The following is a 9,889-nucleotide window of genomic DNA, read 5'->3' on the forward strand; positions in this document are numbered from 1 at the left end:
AAACCTGTTGTAAACAGTTTGTGGAATAGCTGCAGAGAACATTTACACAAAAGCTGTTAGAAGATCTGCTGTCAGTGTTTGTGCAGACTTCCCCACTCTTTTCCAACTGAGCTGCATATTTAAGGTTTTCATCACATTCTCTCCTCTTTCTTCCCAGCCTGGAGAATCTTGTTCTTCTTCTTGAAAGCAGAACATTTCAGCTCATCTGCAAGTACTTGCTCACCTGCTGGTACTGGTTCATGACCACTTATCCAAAGCAGTGTGACTTTTAGCACCTGGCACTCTCAGCAGCAACATTTCACTTCACTGTTGAGAAGCCACAGCCTGCCCAGCCAATGACTTCTCTCCCTTGGCCAGAGCCAAATACCAGTGCATTGAATGGTTTCATGTGCAAAAGGGAGCAGACATGGAAGATAGCTCTGAGAACAGCTTCACTACATGGCCTATCATCACATCTGATTACTCATGTCAAGAACTTCAGCTATACTGTTGCTTTCCTGTCCCTCAGCTTGACAGCACAGCTAAACTATAACACCAACCAGAACTGATCAAGATACACTATTGTTTTTTCTCCTTAAGTCACAGGTCTGGATTAATAAAATCAATAGAATGGCTTGGGTTGGAAGGGACCCTACAGATCATCTAGTTCAAACACCCTTGCCATGAGCAGGGACACCTTTTCTTAGACCAGATTGCTCACAGCCTTAAACAATCTGGCCTTGAACACCTCCAGGGATGGACCATCCACAACTGCTTAGGGCAACTTGTTCCAGTGTCTCAGCACCCTCACAGTAAAGAGTCTCTTCATACCATCTAATCTAAACCTGCCCTCTTTCAGTTTGAAGCCATTCCTTCTTGTCCTGTCACTACATGTCCTTGTAAAAAGCCTCTCTCCATCTGTCCTGTAGGTCCTCTTCAGGTACTGGAAGGCCTCAGATAGGTCACCCCAAAGCCTTCTCTTCTCCAGATTAAACAACCCAAATTCTCTCAGCCTTTCCTCATAGGACAAGTGTTCCATCCCTCTAAACATCCTGGTGTCTCTCTTATAGATTCACTCCAACAGGTCCACGTCCTTCCTGTGCTGAGGACCCCAGAGCTGGACTCAATACTCCATGTGGGGGTGTCACCAGAGTGGGATAGAGGGGCAGAGTGACCTCCCCTGACCTGCTGGCCACACTGCTTTCGATGCAGTAGTTGTCATAGCCCTGATGAGCTGAAGACATGAGGAAGGTAAAAAAGGACAGGTTGCTCAAAATGCCCCTTTGTCCCACTTTGTTCATGGTTCTGGAGAAAACACAACCTCTCCCTAAAAGCCCAGTGCTCTTCAGATCCTTATCTCCCACTTTGTGCCAGAATTTCAATGCTGTTGCTTGCACACTATGGCTGGCTATTTTGTTAACTTAAAGGAGATGCACAAAGGAAAAAACCCACAGGGCTTGGAGGATTCATAGAGTGTCCATTATCACAGGACTGCTGTCCACGTGCCTTTGTTATTCCATGATTGTGGAAATCTGGGAATAGTGGATGCACAGCCCCCAGCCCACCTGACCCAACATGGCTGTCTGGATTTTACCAGGCCAAAGCCAGCTAATCCCTGCTGGAAGTTAAACTTCTGTAAGACAGCAGGGCTTGATGCACTGCCAGGTACCACAGCAGTCAGTGGGGGCACACAGGTAAGACCTCAGGAAGGGCCTCTCCTCGCTGCCCAACACTGTGCCTATGCGGCTGGCAGGGCTGCTTGTGCCTTAAAATGCCTTTTCTCCCATCCCCTCCCAGCCCCCACTCAGGATCTCACTTTATCTCATTAGATCTGAGTTTCAGTTTTCCCATTTCCCAACCCAAATGCCCACGAGACCCCAGGGAGCTGAGTTGCAGAGTTTGGCTGTGGCTGTGCTGCTGTGTCCGATGTACAGGGAGCAAAACCAGCCCGGCCATGGGCAGCACCTGCAATGCTGTTGACTTATGCCTGCAATCTGTGTTTGGAGTGTTTTGCAATATTTTTCAAGATGGCAAAACAAATGACCCTCTGTTTTAGAAAGGAGGTAAATGGTGAACTCCACTACAGATACTCCGTATCTCTTGCAGTTATGGAGTGATCAGGACACGGTTGAAAAAAGAAGGCCGAAGTGGAGGAAGCTTGCCTCTGTATTTTTATACTTTCTCAGCTCTTTGGGTTGCAGAGGTTCATGGCATTTTTCTCCAATCTTTTGTGGGGCCCTTGCCCAGAAATATCTTGTTGCTCAGTGCCCCATCTACACGTACATCCATGCTGGAACCTTGTTTCCCAGCTTAAGTGTGATACCACCATGGGGTTATTTTTCTTTGCAATCATGATTCAACTGCAGGTGTGAGTCCAAGGGACACGGCTTAGAGCTCAAATCCAGGGTAAGGCCAATGAGTGAACTGGCTCCCAGCAAATCTCCCCAAAGCTTCATACTTGGAACCTAAATGCAAGATAGTGGCAAGTTTAATGGGGTAATTATCAGTCCTGTGAAATGCAGATTCTTTTTAAATCACCTCCATCATTAAAATGAAGGAATAGTAGAAGGTCACAATGTCTTTGCACTGCTTTCATTCTGCTCAGCTGCACACAGGTTTCAACACTCTGTTAGTCTCTGGGCCACTGTAGACACCTGTGATGATCAGTGCAAGAGCAAATCACCCTCAGCAGCTGTCACTCACCTTCTCCCTGATGGAGAAACATGCACAAGAGTCCTTTGCCACAGGCACAGGCACCCAGAAAACCCTGATGAGACCTCACCCCTTCGTATGTGTGGCATGAAAGGAACATAAACAGGAAGAAAAAGCCACAGGAAATTTGACAACTGAAGTTTCTCTGCTCATAGGGTTTGGGGTTTTTTCTAGTTCTATTGCTATGTCTTATGTCAGTAAAGAGCGTTTGCTTTCTCACTCTGTTTAGACCTTGGGTAAGAAACATATCCAAGGTATTATCCCTTTAGGTTACGGATTGCTTTTTGTTCTGCTTTTTGTTCTGCCTCCTGTAGTGTTACAACCTGGTAATACCAAGCTCTAAAGATTTACACCAGGGGATGCTGAAACCCAGCCACAGGGACACAGCTTCAGTCAGAACGTGTGAAGACTGTATCAATGGGAATATTGTATTGATTTAAATGGGTTTGTAGAGCTTGGCACCTGTGAATGTTGCTGCTGTCACTTGTGCATGCACTCAGTGTCAGTAATAAGACAGCCTTCAGTTGCAGGACTTGTTTCAGTCACTAGGACTGAAGGCTGATAATTACTATTTGTTTTGAAGTAAGGGGGAAAAAGGACAAGGCTGATAATTACTATTTTGTAATGAAGTAACGGGTAAAAGGTGTGTGCTTTGTAGCATCTCTCAGAGCACTCTTTTTAATCCTTCACAACACCTCTTTTTCTGCTTCTCTCAGCAAAATTCTCCAATCTATGAATTTCATAGATGAGCTGTTTTACTCCCAAATACTTCCAACTTTCCGCAGTGAGTGAGGAACACTCCATACTTTTCTCCTCCTTTTGTCCTGACCCACCTCTCCTCAGGGATTTCTTCATTCACAGACACAAATTCCATTCTCTCCTGTGTGCTGCTGATCCATGATCCTGTCAAACTGAAACCCAGGCTGTACTCAGGCAGGACAGAGTGAAAGCTGAAGCTTCCAGGTCAGTCAGTCCTGAATAATCTCTGTCTCTATCGGTCTGCCTGCACTGTGAGCTGGCAGGGAAGCAGCACAGGGAGATCTCAGCACCTTTCCAAAGGGGGAAGCAGCCTGTGATGGACACCAGCAGAGCCCACCTTCCCTACACACTTGCTGCAGAGGATCCCTGATCCGGTGTTGGCAGGGCATCCTCAGAGCCCCAAGTCTTGCTCAAGAGCTCCACAGCTTGGCTGCTGCCAGCGCTTTGCTGGGCCTCCTGCAGGTGGCTTTCCCAGGGACAGCTTCCTGGAGGTGGCTGTGCTGGTGGTTCTCCCAGCCCAGCGCTGGTCATTGCTCTATTCCTCTTGCATCTCTCTGCTGCTTCATTGCTCTTTTCCAAGCACAGCTTTTTGACACAGCTTGCTTGTCTGTTTTCAAGGCCTTTCCTGGACCCCATGCCCACCAAAGCCATCCTTTCCCCACTGCCCAGCAAGTGCTCCTCCACTTTCTTCCCAGCTGCCACTCCCATTTAGATGATGCTCTAGAGCAGAATCCTGCAAATCTCCTGGCATCTCTCCAGTTACTTCTTAAAATTCCTCTATGCTAACTTAGAAAAACCCACACCAGGTCCCTTTCTACACTGCCTGGCATCATTTCCTTGCCTCCTTTTCTGCCCCACTGGTCCTGCCTGCTGTATCCTTTGCTTGTGAAGTCACAGAATCACAGAATCATTTAGGGTGGAACTTTTAAGATAATCAAGACCAATTCTTGGCTGATTACCATCTTGTCAACTAGATCACAGCACTAAACACCACATTCAATCTTATCTCGAACCTCTCCAAGGATGATGACTCCAAAGCTGAGGAGTTTGAGTTGGATGACTCCAAAGTTTGAGGCTGCAAAGTTTGGGCCTTTCCAGGGAGCTTTCCTGAAGCTTTCCTCAACTCTCTGAAACAGCACAGGTCTGGCAGCCCCTGCTGCTCAAACTCATGGCTGATAGAATCAGCTGCTCCTGGGTACATTTTGTGCCTACCTCACAGGGCTGGGCACGACTCTCAGCCAGAGCAGGTGCCTCAAGCTGCTGGTCACTCACAGCTTGCACTTCTCCTTCCCTGCCTCCTTTTCCCTCTCTTTCTGCCAAGCGCCATGAAATGCTTCCACCTGAACACAATTAGCCCTAATGTAAAAACCTGGAGGTTTTTACTTCCAATATTTAGGGCATTCCCTTACTTTTGGTTATGCTGGTTTAGTCTTTTTTATTGCAGGTCATTGCTGTGTTTTAACTCTGAGGTAAGCCTGGCCCTTGCCTGGCCTGGGGTCCCTCACAGTGACTGTCCTCCCTCCTTTTTAATTTTCTCAGCTCCCTGGCCTGTTCCCCCTTGTCCCTCACCCCCAGTTTTGTAAGCCAGGCTGCTTCCTCTTTCCCCCTCTCCCTGGGACCATTTTTTGAGTATTTTTTTAGCACTTCTCTTTTTCAGACTTGCTGTGCAGCCATAGATGACAGAGATTCAGCATCTTTAGCAGACACTGGAGTAACCCTCTGCTTCCAACTGCCTGTGCTGCCTGTGTGGCAGCACATTTTAATCTCATCAACAACTGCACAAACTGTTTAAGATCAGCTCTCTGATTACATTCCTGAGGTAAGCATCCAAGTTAAAAGACTCAGTGAAGCTGCAAAGCCTCTTTCCCCCCAGAGGTTTCCAGAGCTGCTGGTCAGTAGTTCGAGGCTGCATTCAGAGGTGCCACCTTCTGACCTCCTGATCAGGTCTCCCATCTCACTGCTGCCCTTCTTGCTTCCCCTGCCCTCCCTCCTGCCTCTCACAGTGGTGCCTTTGGGAAAAGCTGATCAAAACATGCCTGTGTTGACATGGCCTAGAGGGTAAAGCCTGCATTCCATATTCCCCAGCAGGGTCTCCCCAGCTCATCCAGCCTCTGTCCTGAGGGGACACAGCCTTGCAGCACCCAGCTGGTGACACAGATTCCATTGCTTGCCCTGCTACTGACCCTCCCTGCTGCTCAGGCTGTTGTTCTGTCATCACCACAGAGCCAGGTCACTTGGAGCAGCTAAGGCACCTCTTGTTTTTGAGCTGATTTCAGTAGGACCCAAACCCCCAGTATTCTTTTGTGACTCACTGGTCAGTGCCAGCCTTTGGGCTTCCCTACAGAAACCTGGAGTGCTGTGGGACACCAAGCCCTGTGCACCACTGACCCTTAGAGGTGGTCTAAAGGCAGCCCCACCAGAGCAGGGTGCTGGCCAGGGAGGCTTACACATCACATGCAGGCATAAAATACAGGCACTAGTGAAAGGAGTGGAAGAATCTGGTTTTCATTTTGCCTTTGGATGTGTGTTGGTCACCCTGGTGGAGGGAAGGCTCTGGAATGACCTTACTGCAGCCATTTAATACCTGAGGGATTCTAAAAAAGCTGAAGAGGGACTTTTTACAAGGGCACGTAGTGATAGGACAAGGGAAAATGGCTTCAGATGGAAAGAGGATAAATTTAGATTAGATAATAGGAAGAAATTCCCTGCTGTCCAGAGAAGCTGTGGCTGTGCCATCCCTGGAAGTGTTCAAGGCCAAGTTGAATGCAGCTTTGAGCAATGCAGTGTGGTGGAAGCTGTCCAGGCCTGTGGCAGGGGGTGTTGAAACTAGACAGTCCCTGAGGTCCCCTCCAACCCCAAACATTCTGTCAGTCTGTGCTTTCACCCAGCAGCATTTCAGCAAGCAGAAGCTACCAAACATAAGGCCAAGCTCCTGCTGTGCTGCTGGAGACGCAGTAAAGCTGGATCCTTCTTCTGATGCTTCTCCCATCTTCCATAGCTCTCAGGAGACAATTTTATCACAATAGTGCATGCATTCTTGTGTAGAACACATCCTGGGAAAGAAAAGGTTTACCAATTATGGACTCTTGGCTTTAAAGGTCGAGCCTGAAGAGCAGTGAGATCAAAGCCCACTTGGGGTTTTTTATTGGCTTCCTGAGGTCTTAATAACAGGCAGGCTGAATGAAGAAAGCAACACCTGTGGGGTCACTAGTTGCAATGGGACCACATGGCAGGTGGGGAAGCCACAGTCTCCTGAGTGCATGTCCAGGCTCAGGACCTCCTGCAGCCACAGCATCCCCATCATCTAAAGGTCATCCCTCATCCAGAAAGCTCATAGACCCAGCTGAGGAGAGGTGGGAGTGTGCTGGGCACTGGGAGCCAGCTGAGGATGAGGAGGCAAAGAAGAGTGAAGAGGCTCAGCAGGAAAAGCACTCAATGCAGAGAAAGTTACTCCTGCCTTCAACCAGCTGCCTGCATTGCATCATGCAGGAGAGGTATGGGCTGTGCATTTGAGGAAGTGGCTTGTAGCTGAATGGAATAAAAGGGAACACAAAATGTTCTTGTGTTCAGTATCAGAAATAGAAAGAGGAAATGCTTGTGTCTCTCTTAAGAAGGATTTTGCAAATTTAAATCACCCTGTTAGTGTTTACTATAAATTATGTTTTTATGCAGATGTTGGCAGCACTGTGCACAGTGATGGCTCTTTCCACTACTCTTTGTAAAGGTCTTGTGGTTAAATAAATAGAAACAACAATTTTTAATGGTCATGGAGTACTGTGCTTGGTACATCTTTGCATCAGATACTCTCACACCACTCAGACAATATTACTACTGCTTTATGCCTATTCTGGAAAACCCGTTACTGCTCATCCTTCAGCGGTAATGAGACAGATTTGCAAGGTAGCTTTCTGTATACAATTTGAAACCAGGAGAACCAATTAGATCGTCTAGGTTGGTCTTTTAACACCCCATCCTATGGAATTTCATCAGGTAAGTCCCTGTAAAGCTCACCATGTTCAACCAGACAGAAATATTCTGGTCTTGTGCTCAGAAGCAAAGGTAGAGCGTCACTGCCAGTCCTTTGACAGTGGGGGCAACACTGGTGAGTTATTTAACCTGATGTCAAATCTTGCCTGTAAACATTAAGCAAAATCACTTTTGGAAAATGACTGCTGTGCATCTTGTTTTCTTTTGACACACTTTAATTATGCAACCATCTTCATGAAAGAACATCTTGGTCCCTAGGAAGAAAAGAACATTTCTTCATTTGTTAGGAGAAGACAGGTCCTAATTTTTTGGTTTGTGATTATGCAGGAAAATCTGAACTTCAGAATTTATTCGAAGACATAAAACTAAAATTAAGAGCTTGCAAAGTTTTGTTCTCTCTGTTTCCACTAATTGTCATGATGGAGGCAAAGCAAGCTATTGCACCAGTTTTGTTTGAAAACAAAACCATCACCACAGATAGAGCAGAAACCTGTTTTGGGGGGCTGCTGTGGATTTTTGAATTAAATGTAACAGGACTATCAGTGGTATGACAGGGATCTGCAGGGGGACATGCTCCATAGTTGGAAGTATTCTCTGTGTAGGTCTAGGCAGCAAAGATAACCCTTTTTGCCTCAAAATCAGCCAATTCTTGTTTACTCTGATATGCAAAAAGACAGTGTGGCTTTCTTGGGAAGCAGCAATACAGTGTTCTCCCATGCTTTGGGATGCAAATCCCAGGATGTAATAAACACACCAGCTGACAGCAACCAACCAGTGACAGCTGTGAAAGCATTGCTTCATTCTGCAGGCCTTTGGATTTCATTTTGCATGACTCATTAATGTGGGCTTTGGAGATTATTGTGCTATCTGCAGTGACACCCGGTGGTGATGAAGCAGTAGTTTGTTCACCTCTGGCCCTGGTCCCTCAGAAAGGCAGAGTTCTGTGACAGTTCTGCTGTCTGCAATCAAGAGCAGGAGGAAATACACAGCTGAAAGGTGGTTTTTCCTGGTAATGAGTACCATTCCTTACAGAATATGAGGTGACAAGTCTTAATTTAGCTGTTATTGTTCATACTGCTAATATTTCTAATCACTAGATGTGATTTCATATGCATACTGCCTGGGTTTAGCAAAAACTAACTGATATGCATGTGATTGTATTGTAATCCAGTGAATATATAGTAATGCAATTTAAAATTCAAGGAGAAACCATAGAAACTTCCAAGAGCAATGCATCAAGCACAGAAGGAGACCCAGTACATGTTAACAACCATATCATCATAGAAGCAAAGAGTGATTTGTGTTGGAAGGGACCTTTAAAGGCCATCCTGTCCACCCCTCCTGCAGCAAGCAGGGATACCTTTCACTAGACCAGGTTGCTCAGATCCTGTCCAACCTGACCTTCAGCATTTCCAGGGATGGGGCATTTACTGGGCAACGTGTTCCTGTGTTTCACCACCCTCATCATAAAAGAACTTCTTCCTCAAATTTAATTTGAATCTACGCTCTTTTAGTTTAAAACCATAATGCCTTGTGCTGTTCCAACAGGCCCTACTAAAAACTGTCCCTAGCCCCCTTTAGATACTGACATGCTGCTCTAAGGTCTCCCTGGAGCCATCTCTTCCCTAGACTGAGCAACCCCAAATTTGTATTTTAAGTAAGTTCCATGAGTTTTCTTATGGAGCAGAGTACTAAAAGTGTGGATTTTGTTCTCAAGGAAAGACTGTTTCCATGGGGCTTACTAGCATTAGTGTCTGACTTGCCTTCTTTTAACAAACTCATATTTGAAATGGGTACTCCCAGGGACTGTTAGAGGAAGAAGGCAGACTGACTGCACTCAAAATAAGGATTTGCTTAGCCAGAAGGGAGTATTTGACCTGCTGTAAACCAGGCAGCATGAGTTGCCTCCTCAGTTTCAGCCTGGGTCTTTACTTTCTTTCTCCTTCCATTGCTTAACATTAAAAGTGTTTATTCAGAAAAGAAATTGGTGCTGGTCTTATTGGTTTGGTTTTTTGTTTGTTTTGTTTTACTAGAAAACAGTGTAAGTTTTTAGGTATCTCGTATGCCATCTTTTTTAACCTCTTAAATTTTGAAAAGTTTGTGGCTCTGTTGGCTTTTCAAGTCAGCAAAATACTAATATCAGAATTCTTAAAAGCCTTCTGGACATGATTTAACTGGACTTTATAATCCAGATAGTCACAGACCTTCAGGTGAAAACAGTTGTTTACTTTGCAGCTCAGCTTGGAAACTGCAGCCATGGCTGGCATGAAAGGGCTCCCTCGTGCAAGTGAACTGCTCCCATCTGGGTGATATATTCACTTTCATGGAAGTGTTTTCACCCAGCCTTTCACCTGACTTGGCTTGGCAAGGAGGTGGTGAGCTACTGAGCTCATGGATAATTAGGAAAATGTGATCTAGTAAGAAGGTTGATTATGGGTAGGAGGCAGTGAGA

This window comes from Molothrus ater, chromosome 4, assembly GCF_012460135.2.
Source record: "Molothrus ater isolate BHLD 08-10-18 breed brown headed cowbird chromosome 4, BPBGC_Mater_1.1, whole genome shotgun sequence".
In the NCBI taxonomy this organism is placed as follows: domain Eukaryota; kingdom Metazoa; phylum Chordata; class Aves; order Passeriformes; family Icteridae; genus Molothrus; species Molothrus ater.